Source organism: Triticum urartu, chromosome 6 (genome assembly GCF_003073215.2).
Source record: "Triticum urartu cultivar G1812 chromosome 6, Tu2.1, whole genome shotgun sequence".
In the NCBI taxonomy this organism is placed as follows: Eukaryota; Viridiplantae; Streptophyta; class Magnoliopsida; order Poales; family Poaceae; genus Triticum; species Triticum urartu.
In genome coordinates, this window is record NC_053027.1 from 67080191 (window position 1) to 67104635 (window position 24445).

Consider the following 24445-nt stretch of genomic DNA (forward strand, 5'->3'; position numbering starts at 1 on the left):
CAAAGATCCAGCAGGTATCTACTAGCCTCTGGCCCGCTAGCGTTAGTTATGTTTTGTCTTACAACATCCGCAGGCAGTTTTTTTTACTGAATCAAACACACAGCCCACTTCTATTTTCCTCTTGAAACGCATGTCCTACATCTGTTCTAACATCTACCTATAGTTTTACTAGTTCATATATACGTATCATTATATTTAAAACACATAAAATTCCCTTTTCATATTTACATCCTTATTTTTGTAATTTTTCCCACCCAGCACTGATTTTTTACCACTGGTTTTCCCTTAAACCAACTCAATTGTCCCACGTCTTATTTGCTTACAAAAACAAAACAAATTTTTTTGGCAAATCAATAAGTTCTTAAAAATGTTTATCATTTCAGGATTACAACAGTTTGGACTCCACCAAAATATGCAAAATAAGGTTGAACTTTTTGACCGTGGTCCTGGGCAGAAAATGGGCTGTAATAAATTACTTAAGAATTAGCAAATGGGCTGCAAATTATAAAAAATAGCAAATGGGCTTTATGTTGTCTGCCATAGATTTGGAGGCCGACTTGTGGGCCTACTAAGTTCATGCGCACACGAGGTTTCTCAAAAAAGAAACTTAGTCAACAATCGACTCTACCAGTGTCACACCGTTAGATGTCAATCTAACGACAATCGTGCTTCTTCAGTCTCTGATCTTCCTGCCCCAGCCGCCTAAACCAGCGCCGTCGGAACTGCCTGCTCCCGCCTCCCGTGGCCGGCAGTGCTGCCGGGCAGGCCTCATGGCCCTATGATACTTGCATCCTTGGCCTGTCTATCCCTCTACTCACCCACACCTTCTGTTATTTTCCAGCGACGGCAGCCGAACCAGTCAACCCTCGTACTCTCCACCGCGTGGGCAGCCACTGCCGTGTCTTCCCCGGCTCCGTGTCGTTCCCTTCGTAGGCCTCGCCGTCGTCCACCGCCCTGGTGCTCTCGGCGCGGCGTGGTCAACGATGTCCATCCAATGGCCGTAGTGCTTCTTCAACCTCTGGTCTTCTTGCCCCAGCCGCCCAAAGCAGCGTCGGTCGTGCCGCATGCTCCTGCCTCCCGTGGCCGGCTGTGCTGCCGTGGAGGCCTCACCGTCCCCATACTACTCCCACCGCTGGCTAGGCCATCCCTCCACTCACCCACTCCTCCTGTTATTCTGCGGCGACGGCAGCCTCACACCGCAGCCGAACCAGTGAACCCTAGTACTCCTCTCCGCGTGGGCATCCACTACCGCGTCTTCCCTGGCTCCGCGTCGTCCCCTTCCTAGGCCTTGCTGTCGTCCACCGTCGTGGTGCTCTCAGTGCGGCGTGGTCAATGTGGTCAACGACCGACTTCCGTCGGAAGAGTACTGTACGTGGAGAGGCTGACAGCTGGGTCCACGACAACCACAAGGAAGTGCCTCCTTATTACGTGCAAAATAATTATTCCTCCACCTGACAGCAGGGACCCACCGGACGGGCCACCAGTATTTCACGGAAAAAACATTTCCCCCTGACTGCTGGGACCCACTGGACGGGCCACCGTATTTCACGAAAAAACGTTTGCCCCTGACTGCTGGGACCCACCGGACGGACCGCCATATTTCGCGAAAAAATGTTCCCCCGCTGTCAGCTCGGACCCACCGGAAGTGCCTCCTTATTACGCACAGAAAAATGAATACTCCCCCTGCTAGCTGGGACCCACCATGGTGGGAGGCTGACTTGTGGGCCTACTAAGTTGATGGGGACGGAGGGCTTTGTCAACTTAGTCAATATGAACGATTCTAGCTCCAGTGACCATACGATGTCCATCCAACGGCTGTCGTGCTTCTTCAATCTCTGCTCTTCCTGCTCCAGCCGCTCAAACAAGCGCCAGCGGGACTGCCTGCTCCCTCCTCCCCGCAGCCGGCTCTCGCAGCCGGCTCTGCTGCCGCGCATGCCTCACCACCCCACCGTACTCCCACCGCTCTCCTAGCCATCCCTCTACTCACCCACACCTGCTGTTATTCTCCGGCGATGGCAGACGAACCCATAAACCCTCGTACAGTTGTACTCCCCTCCGTGTGAGAAACAACTGCCGATTCTTCCCTGCCTCCGTGTCGTTCTCTTCCTAGGCCTCGCCGTCGTCCACCGCCCTGGTGCTCTCGGCACGGCCTGGTCAACGTGGTCAACGATCGACATGCATCTGAAGTGGACTGTATGTGGAGAGACCGACAGCTGGGTCCACGGCCGCACGCAAGGAAATGCCTCCTTATTACGCGCAAAATAATGATTCCTCCACCTGACATCAGGGACCCACCGAAAGGGCCTTTGTATTTCGCGAAAAAATGTTACCGCCGCTGACAGCTCAGACCCACCAGCTATATCTTTGCATGCAAGGAAGTGCCTCCTTATTACGCACAAAAAAATAAATACTCCCCCTGTTAGCTGGGACCCAGTATAGTGGCAGGCTGACTTGTGGGCCTACTAAGTTGACGGGGACGGAGGGCTTTGTCAACTTAGTCAATATGCACGATTCTAGCTCCAGTGACCGTACGATGTCCATCCAATGACCGTAGTGCTTCTTCAACCTCTGGTCTTCTTGCTCCAGCCGCCAAAACCAGCGCCGGTCGTGCCTCGTGCTCCTGCCTCCCGTGGCCGCCCGCGATGCGGTGGAGGCCTCACCGCCCCCTACTACTCCCACCGCTGGCCAGGCCATCCCTCTACTCACCCACACCCCCTGTTATTCTGCGGCAACGACAGCCTCACACCGCAGCGAACCAGTGAACCCTCGTACTCCTCTACGCATGGGCATCCACTGCCGCGTCTTCCCCGACTCCGCGTCATACCCTTCCTAGGCCTCGCCATCGTCCACCGCCCTGGTGCTCTCGGCGCGGCGTGGTCAACGTGGCCAAGGAACGGTTTCCATCGGACGTGGACTGTACGTGGAGAGGCTGACAGCTGGGTCCACGGCCGCAGCAAGGAAGTGCCTCCTTATTATGTGCAAAATAATTATTCCTCCACCTGACAGCGGGGACCCACCGGACGGGCCACTGTATTTTGCGAAAAAACGTTTCCCCCTAACTGCTGGGACCCACCAGCTACATCTTCGCACGCAAGGAAGTGCCTGACAGTCGGGACCCACCTAGTCGAAGCATATGTAGCGTTGTCATTCTGGTCGCGAACGTGTACGTACATATATACTGGTGGATGTAGAGGCGCGCATGTGTCGTAGTACAGGCGCGTACGTGTCGTAGTAGAGGCGCGCACGTAGCATGTACACGTACGTACATCGGCCAGGGTGCAAGAAAGAAAATACGACCACATATGTGCACATACGGGCAGGGTCTCGAACGCCTACTCGCGCATACATACGGCGAGGTCTCGTGTACATGGCTGGGTTGGAACGGAGAAACATCGTCATCGTCGTGTTCATGGGGAGGCAACGAAATGCGTCGTGTTCATGGGGAGGCAACGGAATGCATCGTATTCATCGGGAGGCAACGGAACGCGTGGGAGCTAACCGGCTGGCTCGGAACGGAATGCGTGGTCGTGTTCATCGGGATGGCTTGGACGGAACAGGTGATGGAAATGAGGCCTGGCGTACCGCACAACGGAGGAAACAGACCTCCTACGTTCGGAACGGGGTCCTGTTGATCGGGAGGGGTCTGGCACACCGCAAAACAGAGGAAATGAACCTCCTACGGTGGAAACGGGGGTCCTGTTGATCGGGAGGGGTGTGGCGTACCGCAAACCGGATGAAACGGACTTGTGTTGGAGCGCTACGGTCGAAACAGGGGTCCTGTTCATCGGGAGGGGTGTGGCGTACTGCAAAACGGGACTCCACGGGATACTGTTCATCTCCAGTGTCGACCTCCTCCAGTCTCCACAGGCTCCTGTTCATCCAGCCTCCACCGCGCGCTACTCCACTGGCTACTGTTCAACCACCCCTCGACGGGCACCCCTCAACCGTTTACTGTTCATCCAGCCCTCCACACCACGGGGTCCTGTTCAACCACCCCTCCACGGGCACCCCTCCACCGTCTACTGTTCATCCAGCCCTCCACCACACCACGGGGTCCTGTTCATCCAGAGGCAACGCCGCCGCTCACTATTCATCCACCCCCCGCAACGCTCACTGTTCATCCAATCGATCGGCTTCAATTAGCAGCAGTAGCGAAGGAATCGCTCGATCAGGTTCAGTTAACAGCCATCGATCGATCGCTCGGGTTCAGTAACGCGTAGCCTGCAGTGCAATCGCTCGGGTTCAGTTAGAGCCCAACGCCTCGCTCGGGTTTAGTTAGAGCCAATGCCTCGCACACACGCGCGTACATGTACGAGAGAAACGCGCATCGCTCGTCCCCCGACCTCCCATCGTAACCGGGAACTCCCCGAAATTTTTCTCCCCCTCGCTTCTACCACGGTTTTTTCCGTCAAGGACGGCCCAAAGAATGTCATGCAGCTGCGTCTCCGGCCCGCTCAGGATGAAAAGCCCATTTTCTGTCATGATTTTTTGTCATAGAAGTAGGAGCCCACCACATCTATGATGATACCGGGTTTTGTCACAATTATCGTCATAGAAGTGTCATATGTATGACAGAAAAATTTTCGTTCGGCCCAAAATGTCACGTATGTGTCTTTTTTTTGTAGTGATAATTACTCAACTAGCACAACTCTAATATTACCACCTTTATATCTCAAAACAACTATCAAGAATCAAACTTCTCATAACATTTAATGCACTCTATATGAAAGTTTTTATTATACCCATCCTGGATGTCTATCATATTAGGACTAATTTCATAATCAAAGCAAATTACCATGCTGTTGTAAAAGACTCTCAAAATAATATAAGTGAAGCATGAGAGATCAATAATTTCTATAAAATAAAACCACCACCGTGTTCTAAAAAGATATAAGTGAAGCACTAGAGCAAAATTATCTAGCTCAAAAGATATAAGTGAAGCAAATAGAGTATTCTAATAAATTCCGAATCATGTGTGTCTCTCCCAAAAGTTGTGTACAGCAAGGATGATTGTGGTAAACTAAAGAGCAAAGACTCAAATCATACAAGACGCTCCAAGCAAAACACATATCATGTGGTGAATAAAAATATAGCCTCAAGTAAAGTTACCGATAGATGAAGACGAAAGAGGGGATGCCTTCCGGGGCATCCCCAAGCTTAGGCTTTTGGTTGTCCTTGAATTTTACCTTGGGGTTCCTCGGGCATCCCCAAGCTTAGGCTCTTGCCACTCCTTGTTCCGAAATCCATCAAATCTTTACCCAAAAACTTGAAAACTTCACAACACAAAACTCAACAGAAAATCTCATGAGCTCCATTAGTATAAGAAAACAAACCACCACCTTAAGGTACTGTAATAAACTAATTATTTATTTATATTGGTGTTAAACCTGCTGTATTCCAACTTCTCTATGGTTCATACCCCCTGATACTAGCCATAGATTCATCAAAATAAGCAAACAACACACGAAAAATAGAATGTGTCAAAAACAGAACAGTCTGTAGTAATCTATAGGTTTCGAATATGTCTGTAACTCCAAAAATCCTGAGAGATTAGGACATCATAAATAATTTGTATATTGATCTACTGTAGTTGGAATCAGTATTTTATCGCTCTTTGGTAAAAAATGAAAATTATTCTCGTGAGCGCATACTTTTTGGTTTTTTCAGCAAGATCAAATAACAATCATCCAAGAAGATCCTAAAGGCTCTACTTGGCAGAAACACTAATTAAAACATAAAAAACACAATCATAACAGAGGATAGATGATTTATTTATTACTAAACAGGAACAAAAAGCAATAAACAAAAAATAAAATTGGGTTGCCTCCCAACAAGCGCTATCGTTTAATGCCCTAGCTAGGCATAAAAGCAATAATAGATCTAGGTATTGTCATCTTTGGTATGCAATCCATATGTGGCTCTCATAATAGATTCATAAGGTAGTTTAATTTTCTTTATAGGAAAGTGTTCCATGCCTTTCCTTAACGGAAATTGGAATCTAACATTTCCTTCTTTCATGTCAATAATTGCACCAATCGTTTTAAGGAAAGGTCTACCAAAAATAATAGGACATGTAGGATTGCAATCTATATCAAGAACAATGAAATCTACGGGCACATAGTTCCTATTTGAAACAATAAGAACATCATTAACCCTTCCCATAGGTTTCTTAATGGTGGAATCCGCAAGATGCAAATTTAAAGAACAATCATCAAATTCACGGAAACCTAACACATCACACAAAGTTTTTGGAATCGTGGAAACACTAGCACCCTAATCACATAAAGCATAGCATTCATGATATTTAATCTTAATTTTAATAGTAGGTTCCCACTCATCATAAAGTTTTCTAGGGATAGAAACTTCTAATTCAAGTTTTTCTTTATGGGATTGCATTAAAGCATCAACGATATGTTTAGTAAAAGCTTTGTTTTGATCATAAACATGAGGAGAATTTAGCACGGATTGCAACAAGGAAATACAATCTATCAAAGAGAAATTATCATAATTAAATTCCTTGAAATCCAAAATAGTGGGTTCATTGCTATGTAAAGTATTAACCTCTTCAATCCCACTTTTACCAATTTTTGCATCAAGATCTAAAAACTTCGAATCATTGGGACGCCTTCTAACTAAAGTTGACTCATCTCCAGTCCCATCTTTATTAAGATTCATATTGGCCAACAAAGATTTAATAGGAGACACACCAATCACTTTTGGATCTTCATCATTATTATCATGAAAACTAGAAGAACACGCCTTCACAAAGCAATCTTTTTTAGCACGCATCCTAGCGGTTCTTTCTTTGCACTTATTAATGGAAATTCTCATGGCTTTGAGAGACTCATTGATATCATGCTTACGTGGAATGGATCCAAGTTTCAAATAATCAACATCAAGAGAAATTCTATCTACATTCCTAGCCAACTCATTAATCTTAAGCAATTTTTCTTCAAGCAAAACATTGAAATTCTTTTGCGAATTCAAAAATTCTTTAACACTAGTCTCAAAATCAGAGGGCAACTTATTAAAATTTCCATAAGAGTTGTTGTAGTAATTACCATAATTATTAGAGGAATTACTAGGAAACAGCCTAGAATTAAAATTTCCTCTATACGCGTTGTTACCAAAATTGTTCCTACCAACAAAATTCACATCCATAGATTCATTATTATTCTCAATCAAAGTGGACAAAGGCATATCATTAGGATCAGAAGAAGCACTCTTATTAGCAAACAATTTCATAAGTTCATCCATCTTTCCACTCAAAATATTAATCTCTTCTATCGTATGAACTTTTTTATTAATAGATCTTTCGGTGTGCCATTGAGAATAATTAACCATAATATTATCTAGGAGTTTAGTAGCTTCTCCTAAAGTGATTTCCATAAAAGTGCCTCCCGCGGCCGAATCTAAATGATTTCTAGAAGCAAAATTCAATCCAGCATAATGTTTTTGTATAATCATCCATAAATTCAAATCATGTGTAGGGCAATTACGTATCATTAATTTCATCCTCTCACAAGCTTGTGCAACATGCTCATGATCTAGTTGCTTAATGTAATTTTCTCATCCTCTCACAAGCTTGTGCAATTACGTATCATAAATTCAAATCATCCATTAATTTCATCCATAAAAGTTTAATATTGACATAGAAATAATAATATTTCTCAATGTAATTTTTATTTATTGTGGCATGAATGTTCAGATCCGAAAGATTCAAGATCCCCAAGCTTATTTATTGTGGCATGAATAGCAATCATGTATTCTCAAAATAACATGGCCAAAGAAAGTTATCCCTACAAAATTATATAGTCTGGCTATGCTCTATATTCATCACAAAAAATATTAAATCATGCACAACCCCGATGACAAGCCAAGCAATTGTTCCATACTTTTGATGTTCTCAAACTTTTTCAATTTTCACGCAATACATGAGCGTGAGCCATGGATATATCACTATAGGTGGAATAGAATGGTGGTTGTGGAGAAGACAAAAAGGAGAAGATAGTCTCACATCAACTAGGCGTATCAATGGGCTATGGAGATGCCCATCAATAGATATCAATGTGAGTGAGTAGGGATTGCCATGCAACGGATGCACTAGAGCTATAAATGTATGAAAGCTCAACAAAAGAAACTAAGTGGGTGTGCATCCAACTTGCTTGCTCACGAAGACCTAGGGAAATTTGAGGAAGCCCATCATTGGAATATACAAGCCAAGTTCTATAATATAAAATTCCCACTAGTTTATGAAAGTGACAACATAGGAGACTCTCTATCATGAAGATCATGGTGCTACTTTGAAGCACAAGTGTGGAAAAAGGATAGTAACATTGTTCCTTCTCTCTTTTTCTCTCATTTTTTTCGTCCGGAGTCTCATCTCGACTTGTGGGGGAATCATAGTCTCCATCATCCTTTCCTCACTAGGACAATGCTCTAATAATGATGATCATCACACTTCTTTTTACTTACAACTCAAGAATTACAACTCAATACTTAGAACAAAATATGACTCTATGTGAATGCCTCCGGCGGTATACCAGGATATGCAATGAATCAAGAGTGACATGTATGAAAAATTATGAACGGTGTCTTTGCCACAAATACGATGTCAACTACATGATCATGCAAAGCAATATGACAATGATGAAATGTGTCATAATAACGGAACGGTGGAAAGTTGCATGGCAATATATCTCGGAATGGCTATGGAAATGACATAATAGGCAGGTATGGTGGCCGTTTTGAGGAAGGTATATGGTGGGTTTATGGTACCGGCGGAAGTTGCACGGCACTAGAGAGGCTAGCAATGGTTGAAGGGTGAGGGTGCGTATAATCCATGGACTCAACATTAGTTATAAAGAACTCACATACTTATTGCAAAAATCTATTAGTTATCGAAACAAAGTACCACGCCCATGCTCCTAGGGGAATATATTGGTAGGAAAAGACCATCGCTCGTCCCCGACCGCCACTCATAAGGAAGGCAATCAATAAATAAATCATGCTCCGACTTCATCACATAACGGTTCACCATACATGCATGCTACGGGAATCAAAAACTTCAACACAAGTATTTCTCAAATTCACAACTACTCAACTAGCATGACTCTAATATCACCATCTACATATATCAAAACAATCATCAAGTATGAAACTTTTCTTAGTATTCAATGCACTTATATGAAAGTTTTTGTAATGCCTAAAAGCAAATTGCCATGTTGTTCTAAAGGACTCTCAAAATAATATAAGTGAAGCATTAGAGATCAATCATTTCTATAAAATAAAACCACCACCGTGCTCTAAAAGATATAAGTGAAGCACTAGAGCAAAAACTATATAGCTCAAAAGATATAAGTGAAGCACATAGAGTATTCTAATATATTCCAATTCATGTGTGTCTCTCTCAAATGGTGTGTACAGAAAGGATGATTGTGGTAAACTAAAAAGCAAAGACTCAAATCATACAAGACGCTCCAAGCAAAACACATATCATGCGGCGAATAAAAATATAGCTCCAAGTAAAGTTACCGATGAACGAAGACAAAAGAGGGGATGCCTTCCGGGGCATCCCCAAGATTAGGATTTTTGGTGTACTTGTATTTTACCTTGGGGTGCCATGGGCATCCCCAAGCTTAGGCTCTTGCCACTCCTTGTTCCATAATCCATCAAATCTTTACCCAAAACTTGAAAACTTCACAACACAAAACTTAACAAGAAAATCTCGTGAGCTCCGTTAGCGAAAGAAAACAAAACACCACTTCAAGGTACTGTAATGAACTCATTATTTATTTATATTGGTTTTAAACCTACTGTATTACAACTTCTCTATGGTTTATAAACTCTTTTAATAGCCATAGATTCATCAAAATAAGCAAACAACATATGAAAAACAAAATCTGTCAAAAACAGAACAGTCTGTAGTAATCTGTAACTAACGCAAACTTCTGCAACCCCAAAAATACTAAAATAAATTGCTGGACGTGAGGAATTTATCTATTAATCATCTGAAAAATAATTAACTAAATATAACTCTCCAATAAACAATGGCAGCAATTCTCGTGAGCGCTAAAGTTTCTGTTTTTTACAGCAAGATCAAAAAGACTTCCCCCAAGTCTTCCCAACGGTTCTACTTGGCACAAACACTAATTAAACACAAAAAACACAACCAAAACAGAGGCTAGATAAATTATTTAATAGTAAAAAGGATCAAAAATCAAGGAATAAAAATAAAATTGGGTTGCCTCCCAAAAAGCGCTATCGTTTAACGCCCCTAGCTAGGCATAAAAGCGAAGATAGATCTAGGTATTGCCATCTTTGGTAGGCAATCCATAAGTGACTCTCATAATAGATTCATATGGTAATTTAATTTTCTTTCTAGGGAAGTGTTCCATGCCTTTCCTTAATGGAAATTGGAATTTAATATGCCTTCCTTCATATCAATAATTGCACCAACCGTTCTAAGGAAAGGCCTACCAAGAATAATAGGACATGAAGGATTGCAATCTATATCAAGAACAATGAAATCTACGGGCACATAACTCCTATTTGAAAAAATAATAACATCATTAATCTTTCCCATAGGTTTCTTAATAGTGGAATCTGCAAGGTGCAAGTTTAAAGAACAATCATCAAATTCATGGAAACCTAGCAAATCACACAAAGTTTTTGGGATCATGGAAACACTAGCACCCAAATCACACAAAGCATAGCATTCATGATCTTTAATTTTAATTTTTATTGTAGGTTCCCACTCATCATAAAGTTTTCTAGGGATAGAAACTTCCAACTCAAGTTTTTCTTCATAAGATTGCATCAAAGCATAAATGATATGTTTAGTAAAAGCTTTATTTTGGCTATAAGCATGAGGAGAATTTAGCACGGATTGCAACAAGGAAATACAATCTATCAAAGAGCAATTATCATAATTAAATTCCTTGAAATCCAAGATAGTGGGTTCGTTGCTATCTAAAGTTTTAACCTCTTCAATCCCACTTTTATCAATTTTTGCATCAAGATCTAAAAACTCTGAATTTTTGGGACGCCTTCTAACTAAAGTTGAATCATCTCTAGTCCCATCATTATCAAGATTCATATTGCAAAACAAAGATTTAATAGGGGACACATCAATCACTTTTAGATCTTCATCTTTATTGTCATGAAAACTAGAAGAACACGTCTTCACAAAGCAATTTTTCTTAGCACGCATCCTAGCGGTTCTTTCTTTGCACTCATCAATGGAAATTCTCATGGCTTTGAGAGACTCATTGATATCATGCTTAGGTGGAATAGATCTAAGTTTCAAAGAATCAACATCAAGAGAAATTCTATCCATGTTCCTAGCCAATTCATCAATCTTAAGCAATTTTTCTTCAATCGAAGCATTGAAACTCTTTTGCGAACTAATAAATTCTTTAATACTAGATTCAAAATCATAGGGCATCTTATTATAATTTCCATAAGAATTGTTGTAGGAATTACCATAATTATTAGAGGAATTACTAGGAAATGACCTAGAATTAAAATTACCTCTATACGCGTTGTTACCAAAATTGTTCCTACCAACAAAATTCACATCCATAGATTCATTATTATTCTCAATCAAAGTAGACAAAGGCACATCATTAGGATCGGTAGGAGCACTATTATTAGCAAACAATTTCATAAGTTCATCCATCTTTCCACTCAAAACATTAATCTCTTCAATTGCATGCACCTTTTTACTAGTAGATCTTTCAGTGTGCCATTGAGAATAATTAACCATAATATTATCTAGAAGTTTGGTATCTTCTCCTAAAGTGATTTCCATAAAAGTGCCCCCTGCGGCCAAATCTAAAAGATTTCTAGAAGCAAAATTCAATCTGGCATAATTTTTTTGTATAATCATCCATAAATTCAATCCATGTGTAGGGTAATTACATATCATTAATTTCATCCTCTCCCAAGATTGTGCAACATGCTCATGATCAAGTTGCTTAAAGTTCATAATATCGTTTCCAAGAGAGATGATCTTAGCGGGAGGAAAATACTTAGAGATAAAAGCATCTTTGCACTTATTCCATGAATCAATACTATTTTTAGGAAAAGATGAAAACCAAGCTTTAGCACGATCTCTAAGTGAAAACAGAAATATCTTAAGTTTAACAATATCATTATCCACATATTTCTTCTTTTGCATATCACACAAATCAACAAAGTTGTTTAGATGGGTAGCGGCATCTTCACTAGGAAGGCCAGAAAACGGATCTTTCATGACAAGGTTCAGCAAAGCAGTATTAATTTCACAAGATTCAACATTGGTAAGAGGAGCAATCAGAGTGCTAATAAAATCATTGTTGTTGGTATTGGCAAAGTCACACAATTTAGTATTATCTTGAGCCATCGTGAGAAGCAAGCAATCCAACACACAAGCAAACAAGAAACAGGCAAAAGAGGCAAACTGGAAAAGAGAAGGCGAAAGGAAAAGAGGGCGAATAAAACGGCAATGGTGAAGTGGGGGAGAGGAAAACGAGAGGCAAATGGCAAATAATGTAATGCGAAGGATAAGGGTTGTGATGGGTACTTGGTCTGTCTTGACTTGGCGTAGATCGCCCCGGCAACGGCGCCAGAAATCCTTCTTGCTACCTCTTGAGCACTGCGTTGGTTTTCCCTTTAAGAGGAAAGGGTGATGCAGTAAAGCAGCATAAGTATTTCCCTCAGTTTTTGAGAACCAAGGTATCAATGCAGTAGGAGACCACATGCGAGTCACCTCATACCTACACAAACAAATAAGAACCCCGCAACCAACGTGATAAAGGGGTTGTCAATCCCTTCACGACCACTTGCAAGAGTGAGATCTGATAGAGATGACAATAATAAGATAATATTTTTGGTATTTTTATGATATATATTGAAAGTAAAGATTGCAAAATAAAATAGATTGGAAACTTGTATGATGGAGAATAGACCCGGGGGCCATAGGTTTCACTAGTGCCTTCTCTCAAGAAAGCATAAGTATTACGGTGGGTGAACGAATTACTGTCGAGCAATTGATAGAAAAGTGAATAATTATGAGAATATCTAGGTATGATCATGTATATAGGCATCACATCTGAGACAAGTAGACCGACTTCTGCCTGCATCTACTACTATTACTCCACACATCGACTGCTATCCAGCATGCATCTAGAGTATTAAGTTCATAAGAATAGAGTAACGCCTTAAGCAAGATGACATAATGTAGAGAGATAAAGTCATGCAATATGATGTAAACCCCATCTTTTTATCCTCGATGGCAACAATACAATACATGTCGTTTTCCTTTCTATCATTGGGATCGAGCACCGCAAGATTGAACCCAAAGCTAAGCACTTCTCCCATTGCAAGAAAGATCAATCTAGTAGGCCAAACCAAACTGATAATTCGAAGAGACTTGCAAAGATAAACCAATCATACACAAAAGAATTCGGAGAAGATTCAAATATTGTTCATAGATAAACTTGATCATAAACCCACAATTCATCGGATCTCGACAAACACACCGCAAAAGAAGATTACATCGAATAGATCTCCAAGAGAATCGAGGAGAACTTTGTATTGAGATCCAAAGAGAGAGAAGAAGCCATCTAGCTACTAGCTATGGACCCGAAGGTCTGAAGTAAACTACTCACACGTCATCGGAGGGGCCATGGAGTTGATGTGGAGGCCCTCCGTGATCAATGCCCCCTCCGGCGGAGCTCCGGGAAAAGCCCCAAGATGGGATCTCTTGGGTACAGAGGGTTGCGGCGGTGGAAATAGGGTTTCATGGTGCTCCTGGATGTTTTGGGGGTATATGAATATATATAGGAGGAAGAAGTAGGTCGGTGGAGTCACGAGGGGCCCACGAGGGGGGAGGGCACGCCTAGGGGGGGGGGGGGTTAGGCGTGCCCCTTGCCTCGTGGCCTCCTTGTTGATTTCTTGACGTCCACTCCAAGTCCTCTGGATCACGTTTGTTACAAAAATAACTCTCCCGAAGGTTTTATTCTATTTGGATTCCGTTTGATATTCCTTTTCTGCGAAACACTGAAATAGGCAAAAAACAACAATTTGCACTGGGCCTTGGGTTAGTAGGTTAGTCCCAAAAATAATATAGAAGTGTATAAATAAGCCCATTAACATCCAAAACAGATAATATAATAGCATGGAGCAATCAAAAATTATAGATACGTTGGAGACATATCAGCTGTCACTGGGAAAGGACATCGCAAGATTGAACCCAAAGCTAAGCACTTCTCCCATTGCAAGAAATATCAATCTAGTAGGCCAAACCAAACTGAAAATTTGAAAAGACTTGCAAAGATATCGAATCATGCATATAAGAATTCAGAGACGAATCAAATATTATTCATAGATAATCTTAATCATAAACCCACAATTCATCGGATCTCGGCAAACACACCGCAAAAAAGAATTACATCGAATAGATCTCCAAGAACATCGAGGAGAACTTTGTATTGAGATCCAAAGAGAGAGAACAAGCCATCTAGCTAATAACTATGGACCCGAAGGTCTATGGTAAACTACTCACACATCATCGGAGAGGCTATGGTGTTGATGTGGAAACCCTCCGTGATCGAATTCCCCTCCAGCAGATCACCGAAAAAGGTCCCTGATACGTCCATTTTGCATCATGCTTTTATATCGATATTTATTGCATTATGGGATGTCATTACACATTATGTCACAATACATATGCCTTTTTCTCTCTTATCTTACAAGGTTTACATGAAGAGGGGAATGCCGACAGCTGGAATTCTGGGCTAGAAAAGGAGCAAATATTAGAGACCTATTCTGCACATCTCCAAAGTCTTGAAACTTCACGGGAGCATGTTTCAGAATATATAAAAAATATTGGGCGAAAGAAGTACCAGAGGGGGGCCACCCACCGTCCACGAGGGTGGGGCGCGCGCCCTACCCCCTGGGCACGCCCCCCTGCCTCATGGGCCCCATGGTGGCCCTTCGATGCCCATCTTTGGCTATATGGAGTCTTTCATCAAGAAAAAAAATCATAAGCTAGCTCACCAAAACTCCGCCGCCACGAGGCGGAACCTTGGCGGAACCAATCTAGGGCTTCGACGGAGCTGTTCTGCCGGGGAAACTTCCCTCCGGGATGGGGAATTCATCACCGTTGTCATCACGAACGATCCTCTCATCGGGAGGGGGTCAATATCCATCAACATCTTCACCAGCACCATCTCATCTCAAACCCTAGCTCATCTCTTGTATCCAATCTTTGTATCCAAACCTCAGATTGGTACCTGTGGGTTGCTAGTAGTGTTGATTACTCCTTGTAGTTGATGCTAGTTGGTTTACTTGGTGTAAGATCATATGTTCAGATCCATTATGCATATTAATACCCCTCTGATTATGAACATGAATATGATTTGTGAGTAATTACGTTTGTTCCTGAGGACATGGGAGAAGTCTTGCTATAAGTAGTCATGTGAATTTGGTATTCGTTCAATATTTTGATGAAATGTATGTTGTCTTTCCTCTAGTGGTGTCATGTGAACGTCGACTACATGAAACTTCACCATTGTTTGGGCCTAGAGGAGGGCATTGGGAAGTAATAAGTAGATGATGGGTTGCTAGAGTGACAGAAGCTTAAACCCTAGTTTATGAGTTGCTTCGTAAGGGGCTGATTTGGATCCATATGTTTCATGCTATGGTTAGGTTTACCTTAATACTTCTGCTGTAGTTGCGGATGCTTGCAATAGGGGTTAATCATAAGTGGGATGCTTGTCCAAGTAAGGGTAGTACCCAAGCACCGGTCCACCCATATACCAAATTATCAAAGTAACGAACGCGAATCATATGAGCATGATGAAAACTAGCTTGACGATAATTCCCATGTGTCCCCGGGAGCGCTTTCCTTTATATAAGAGTTTGTCCAGGCTTGTCCTTTGCTACAAAAAGGATTGGGACATATTGATGAACCTTATTTACTTTCATTACTTGTTACTCATTACAAATCACCTTATCACAAAACTATCTGTTACCGATAATTTCAGTGCTTGCAGAGAATACCTTACTGAAAACTGCTTATCATTTCCTTCTGCTCCTGGTTGGGTTCGACACTCTTACTTATCGAAAAGGCTACGATAGATCCCCTACACTTGTGGGTCATCAAGACTGTTTTCTGGCGCCGTTGCCGGGGAGTGAAGCGCCTTTGGTAGGTGGAATTTGGTAAGGAAAAATTTATATAGTGTGCTGAAATTTACTGTCACTTGTTACTATGGAACATAATCCTTTGAGGGGCTTGTTCGGGGTATCTTCACCCCGACCAGTAGAGCAAAGAGTTGCTCCTCAACCTACTAAACCTACTGAAAATGTTTACTTTGAAATTCCTTCGGGTATGATAGAGAAACTGCTAGCTAATCCTTTCACAGGTGATGGAACATTACATCCCTATTTGCACCTAATCTATGTGGATGAAGTTTGTGGATTATTTAAGCTTGCAGGTATGCCTGAGGATGTTATCAAGAGTTTTATCCTATGCATCTTGTTCACCGTGATCGTAATTGTATATATAATTTTTGGCCTCGCGAAGGAGAAAGCATCGCTCAAGCTTGGTGGAGCTTAAGTCAATGTTATATTCATGCCCCAATCATGAGCTCTCAAAAGAAATGATTATTCAAAATTTTTATGCTCGGCTTTCTCTCAGTAATCTCTCCATGCTCGATACTTCTTGTATTGGATCTTTTATGATGAAGACTATTGAATTCAAATGGGATTTATTGGAAAGAATTAAATGCAACTCTGAAGATTGGGACCTCGAGAAGGTAAGGAGTCAGGTATAACACCTAAGTTTGATTGTGTTAAATCTTTTATGGATACCAGTGCTTTCCATGAATTTAGCACTAAATATGGACTTGACTCTGAGATAGTAGCTTCTTTATGTGAATCCTTTGCTACTCATGTTGATCTCCCTAAGGAGAAGTGGTTTAAATATAATCCTCCCATTGAAGTAAAAGTATTTGCACCTATTAAAGTTGAAGAAAAGACTATCACTTATAATGATCCTGTTGTTCCTACTGCTTATATTGGGAATCCACCTTTCCCTGTTAGAATAAAGGATCATGCTAAAGCTTCAACTCTGGTCAACAAAAGTAATATTAAGACACCCAAACCCCTCAAGCAAATTAAAGTTGAACCTAGTGTTGCTATGGTTAAAGATCTCTTGGCCAATAATATTGATGGGCATGTTATTTACTTCTGCAATGAATCTGCTAGAATTGCTAGACCTGATACTAAAAATAAACATAGACCTATTGCAGGCATGCCTGTTATTTCTGTTAAAATAGGGGACCATTGCTATCATGGCTTATGTGATATGGGTGCTAGTGCAAGTGCAATACCTCATTCCTTATACAAATAAATTATGCATGATATTGCACTTGCTGAGATAGAAGAAATTGATGTTACAATTAAGCTTGCCAGTAGAGATACTATTTCACTAGTTGGGATTGTTAGAGATGTTGAAGTCTTGTGTGGGAAAGTTAAATATCCTGCTGATTTTCTTGTTCTTGGTTCCCCACAAGATGACTTATTTCCCATTATATTTGGTAGACCCTTCTTGAATACTATTAATGCTAAGATAGACTGCAATAAGGTTATTTTTTCTGTTGGTTTAGGGGATATGTCTCATGAGTTTAATTTTGCTAAATTTCATAGACAACCCCATGATAAAGAATTGCCTAGTAAAGATGAAATTATTGGTCTTGCTTCTATTGTCGTGCCTCCTAGTGATCCTTTAGAACAATATTTGCTAGATCATGAAAATGATATGTTTATGAATGAAAGAAGGGAAATAGAAGAAGTATTCTTTAAACATGGACCTATTTTGAAACATAACTTGCCTGTTGAAATTCTAGGGGATCCTCCTCCACCCAAGGATGATCCCGTGTTTGAGCTACCTTTGCCTGATACTCTTAAATATGCTTATCTTGATGAGAAAGAGATATATCCTGTTATTATTAGTGCTAACCTTTCAGAGCATGAAGAAAAGAAATTATTGAAAACTCCGAAGAAGCACCGTGCTGCTATTGGATATAGTCTTGATGATCTTAAGGGCATTAGTCCCACTCTATGCCAGCACAAAAGAAAATTGGAGAAAGACGCTAAACTAGTTGTTGATCACCAACGACGGTTAAATCCTAAGATGAAAGAAGTGGTAAGAAAAGAAATACTAAAGCTTCTGGAGGCAGGTATAATTTATCCCGTTGCTGATAGTCAGTGGGTAAGTCCTGTCCATTGTGTCCCTAAGAAGGGAGGTATTACTGTTGTTCCCAATGATAAAGATGAATTGATCCCACAAAGAATTGTTACAGGTTATAGAATGGTAATTGATTTCTGCAAATTAAATAAAGTTACTAAAAAGGATCATTACCCTTTACCTTTTATTGATCAAATGCTAGAAAGATTATCCAAGCATACACATTTTTGCTTTCTAGATGGTTATTCTGGTTTCTCTCAAATACCCGTGTCAAAAAGAGGATCAAGAAAAGTTAACTTTTACTTGCCCTTTCGGTACCTTTGCTTATAGACGTATGCCTTTTGGTTTATGTAATGCACCTGCTACCTTTCAAAGATGTATGACTGCTATATTCTCTGACTTTTATGAAAAGATTGTTGAGGTTTTCACGGATGATTTCTCCATTTACGGAACTTCTTTTGATGATTGCTTAAGCAACCTTGATCGAGTTTTGCAGAGATGTGAAGAAACTAATCTTGTCTTGAATTGGGAGAAATGCCACTTTATGGTCAATGAAGGTATCGTCTTGGGCCATAAAATTTCTGAAAGAGGTATTGAAGTTGATAAAGCTAAAGTTGATGCTATTGAAAAGATGCCATGTCCTAAGGATATTAAAGGTATAAGAAGTTTCCTTGGTCATGCCAGTTTTTATAGGAGGTTCATTAAGGACTTCTCTAAAATTTCTTGGCCTCTGACTAATCTCTTACAAAAAGATGTTCCTTTTGTCTTTGATGATGACTATGTAGAAGCATTTGAAATACTTAAGAAAGCTTTGGTTTCTGCTCCTATTGTTCATCCTCCTAATTGGAATTTACCATTTGAAATTATGTGTGATGCTAGTGATTATGCTGTAGGGGCTGTTCTAGGACAAAGAGTTGATAAGAAATTAAATGTTATCCAATATGCTAGTAAAACTCTAGACAGTGCTCAAAGAAATTATGCTACTACTGAAAAAGAATTTTTAGCAGTTGTGTTTGCTTGTGATAAGTTCAGACCTTATATTGTTGATTCTAAAGTAACTGTTCACACTGATCATGCTGCTATTAAATATCTTATGGAAAAGAAAGATGCTAAACCTAGACTTATTAGATGGATTCTCTTGCTACAAGAATTTAATTTGCATATCATTGATAGAAAGGGAGCTGAGAACCCCGTTGCAGACAACTTGTCTAGGTTAGAGAATGTTCTTGATGACCCACTACCTATTGATGATAGCTTTCCTGATGAACAATTAGCTGTCATAAATACTTCTCGCACTGCTCCATGGTATGCTGATTATGCTAATTATATTGTTGCTAAGTTTATACCACGTAGTTTCACATACCAGCAAAAGAAAACATTTTTCTATGATTTAAGACATTACTTTTGGGATGACCCACATCTTTATAAAGGAGTAGATGGTGTTATTAGACGTTGTGTACCTGAGCATGAACAGGAACAGATCCTACGCAAGTGCCACTCCAAGGCTTATGGAGGACACCATGCTGGAGACAGAACTGCACACAAGGTATTGCAATCCAGTTTTTATTGGCCTACTCTCTTCAAGGATGCCCGTAAGTTTGTTTTGTCTTGTGATGAATGTCAAAGAATTGATAATATTAGTAGGCGTCAAGAAATGCCTATGAATTATTCACTTGTTATTGAACCATTCGATGTTTGGGGCTTTGATTATATGGGACCGTTTCCTTCCTCTAATGGGTATACACATATTTTAGTTGATGTTGATTACGTTACTAAGCGGGTAGAAGCTATTCCAACTAGTAGTGCTGATCATAACACCTCTATTAAGATGCTTAAAGAAGTTATTTTTCTAAGGTTTGGTGTCCCTAGATATTTAATGACCGATGGTGGTTCACATTTTATTCATGGCGCTTTTCGTAAAATGCTTGCTAAGTATGATGTTAATCATATAATTGCATCTCCATATCATCCACAGTCTAGTGGTCAAGTAGAATTGAGCAATAGAGAGCTTAAATTAATTTTGCAAAAGACTGTTAATAGATCTAGAAAGAATTGGTACACGAAACTTGATGATGCATTATGGGCCTATATAACTGCATATAATGTAACGCCCCGTATGTAACTTACCATATTTGTACTTCAACTCTTGCCATTTTTGGCTCTAAGTTATGATATTCCCTCGTGGTTGGGTTTTGTCTTCATTTTCTTTTTTGTCCGTGTCATGCATTTCATATCATGTCATCATGTGCATCACATTTGCATACGTGTTCGTCTCATGCATCCGAGCATTTTCTCCATTGTCCGTTTTGCAATCCGACACTCCTATGTCCTTCGTGCACCCTTTTTCCTCTTTTCATGTGCGGATGTTAAACTTTCTCGGAATGGACCGAGATTTGCCAAGCGGCCTTGGTACACCACCGGTATAGCGCCTATCAAGTATCATGCCATTTGGAGTTCGTTTGGTACTCATACGGTTAACCGGGGAACCGTAAAGGCCTCGTGTGTGTTGCAGCCCAACACCCCTCAAAAGTGGCCCAAAACCCATCCAAATCCCCTACATCCTCTCGTCCATTCGATCACGATCGCGTGGCCGAAAACCGCACTCCATTTGGACTCTCCTAGCTCTCTCTACCTATAAATATGTGCACCCCCCTTCAAAATTCCGGATGAAACCCTAGATCTTCCCCTCTCGCCCGCCGGACATGTCCATCCCGGACCGGACTTAATCGCGCCGCCGTCCGCAACCAGTGAGCGCCTGCCACGTGGCACGCCGCTGCCCGCCGCCGTGCCGGCCTGCTCGGCCCAGGCGGGGCCCTCCCAGCCCGGGTCGCCTCCGCCCTCGCCCCCGCGAGCTCCCCTCGCCCGCGCCGCTCCTCCACGCCGCCGCCTCGCTTCCTCGCCGCCGGCCGCCGCCAGCCATCGCCAGCCGCGCCGCCGCCCAGCTCCGACCGCGCCGCCCCGCCACCTCTCCTTCTTCCCCGACCAGATCCGGCGAGGATCCGCTTGGATCCGGCCGGGACCGACGTGCTCGCGCCTCCCCGCCGTCTCCCTCCTCTCCAGCGGCTCTTCCGGCAATCTCCGGTGATCCTCGACGTCCGTGCCGAAGAACCCTAGATCTGGTTCGAGGGGTAAAACTTCTACTAAGTCTTTTCCCCCTCACTTTTCAAGCACTTTTCATCATGCCATAACTCCGCATCCTTAGCTCCGTTTTGGGTGTGCCATATATCAAAATGTTTGTTAGGATGTCCTCTTCATTTTATTCCATTGCACCATGCTTTTTTGAGTCCATCTTGATGCCCAAATGACTGTAGAAAAAGTGCTTCATAATGTTAGTTCCTGTTTCTTATCAGTTTATGAGCATTTGTCATTTTTGCCATGATTATTCTGTGCTGCATATGAGCATGAGCTCTACATGTGTTTTGGGCTATGTCATGCCATCTTTAAAGGGGTGTATGCCATGTATTTTTGTGATCAATGTGGTGACTAGCACAAGCATGCAAAGTAGCTCTCATGACGTTGCTGTTTTCAGGGACTTATAATTTCACTAAGTTATTTCCCTGTTGTTATTTTTATGCCATGTATTCATGTTGCTACAGAGTGATCCATGCCTCTTTTGAGTATGTTCAATAAGGATGTCTTTGACATATGGTTATGCTCTATCCATCCATGTCCCTTTTTGCATTTATGGAGTACCCTAGCATGACACAATCTTGCTCTACTTTTGCTATGAAATGTTCCTGGCAGATTGTTTACATTTTAATCAATTTTGCCATGGTTGTTGTAGTTGATCCATGCATGCTATGAGATTGTTCTTGTCATGGTTAGCTTCTTGATCATGTATTCTTGCTGGTAGTATGCTTATCTTGTCATGCGATGCCTTGTGTTGAGTGCATCGAGCTCGCAAACATGCCTTCATAATACTGTTTTACCATGCCCAGTTTTCTGCTAAGTCTGAATCTGTTAACGAAACTTGCTATGTTTACATGGGTGCCATCATATTTTCTGGGCCCTTTTGGCTTATGGTTAGTAAGGGACTTTTGTTATATGCTTTGAGTAGATTCATGCCATGCCTTTTTTTGCTATGTTCTGATCATGTAGCATGTTGACATCTTGCTCTAAACATTGCTTCCTGATGTTATATCCTGACATGTTAGTATTTTCACCAAGTCTGTGATGCTGTTATCTTTTGCACTTTTGCCATACTTGTTTGAACCTGCTCTTGTGTGATTTAGCCATAGCTCAGTGTTCATCTTTTGTCAAGCATCTTGAGTAGTTCACTGCCATGTGCTTTGTTGCTATGTTGGAGTGCAGTAGCTTAGTTTCTTGTTGCATTCTAGATGGTATCATGCTGTTAATCACAGATTGTGCCATTATTGTTTTGCTTGCCATTTGCAAACCGTGCATCTGTTTCCGGTGATCTTTATACCAATTTCGACCGAAATCAACTCATCCTTCCAGTGGCACTCTTGGTTTGCCAAGTTGAGGCCTGGTTCAATCTTTTCCTTCCGGCGCATGCATATGCATTGCATATCACATCCCGCATATCATGCCATGTTTTGCATCATGTTGCTTGCGCATGGCACCATGGTTGATTGTTGTTTCCTTTGCTTGTGTTCTTGCCTTGGGTAGAGCCGGGAGATGAGTACGTGATCGAGGAACCCGTTGAGTACGCTTATGAGGATCAAGCTTACGTCAACTCGGAGAACTTTGCAGGCAAGATGACCATACCCTTGAAATCACTTCTATCTTTTCTTGCTAGCTGTTCGCTCTATTGCTATGCCATGATACCTACCACTTGCTATACCATGCCTCCCTTATTGCCATGTCAAGCCTCTAACCCACCTTGTCCTAGCAAACCGTTGTTTGGCTATATTACCGCTTTGCTCAACCCCTCTTATAGCGTTGCTAGTTGCAGGTGAAGATGGAGTTTGTTCCTTGTTGGAACATGATTATTGTTGGGATATCATTATTATATCTTGTTTACTTTAATGCACCTATATACTTGGTAAAGGGTAGAAGGCTCGGCCTTATGCCTGGTGTTTTGTTCCACTCTTGCCGCCCTAGTTTCCGTCATACCAGTGTTATGTTCCTTGATTTTGCGTTCCTTACGCGGTTGGGTTATAATGGGAACCCCTTGATAGTTTGCCTTGAATAAAACTCCTCCAGCAAGGCCCAACCTTGGTTTTACCATTTGCCACCTAAGACTTTTTTCCCTTGGGTTCCGCGGACTCAAGGGTCATCTTTATTTTAAACCCCCGGGCCAGTGCTCCTCTGAGTGTTGGTCCAACTTGTCAGCCGCCGGTGGCCACCAGGGGCAACTCTGGGTTGGACTACCGGAAGTTTGGACAATCCGGTGTGCCCTGAGAACGAGATATGTGCAGCTCCTATCGGGATTTGTCGGCACATTCGGGTGGCTTTGCTGGTCTTGTTTTACCATTGTAGAGATGTCTTGTAATCGGGATTCCGAGTCTGATCGGGTCGTCCTGGGAGAAGGAATATCCTTCGTTGACCGTGAGAGCTTGTGATGGGCTAAGTTGGGACACCCCTGCAGGGTTTTAAACTTTCGAAAGCCGTGCTCGCGGTTATGGGCAGATGGGAATTTGTTAATATTCGGTTGTAGAAAACCTGACACTTAACTTAATTAAAATGAATCAACAGCGTGTGTAACCGTGATGGTCTCTTTTTGGCGGAGTCCGGGAAGAGAACACGGTCTCGTGTTATGCTTGAACGTAAGTGGTTTCAGGATCACTTCTTGATCATTATAGCTTCTCGACCGTGCTTTGCTTCTCTTCTTGCTCTCATTTGCGTAAGTTAGCCACCAGATATGCTAGTGCTTGCTGTAGCTCCACCTCACTACCTTTTTCCTACCCATAAGCTTAAGTAGTATTGATCGCGAGGGTGTGAGATTGCTGAGTCCCCGTGACTCACAGATTACTTCCAAAACTAGATGCAGGTGCCGATGATGCCAGCCCAGGGGATGCGACCGAACTCAAGTGGGAGTTCGACGAGGATTTAGGACGTTACTATGTTTACTTTCCAGACGATCAGTAGTGGAGCCCAGTTGGGGCGATCGGGGATCTTTCGCATTTGGGGTTGTCTTTATTTTGGTTCCGTAGTCGGACCTTGATTGTATTCTGGATGATTAAATGCTATATTTATGTATTGTGTGAAGTGGCGATTGTAAGCCAACTCTTTATCCCTTTCTTGTTC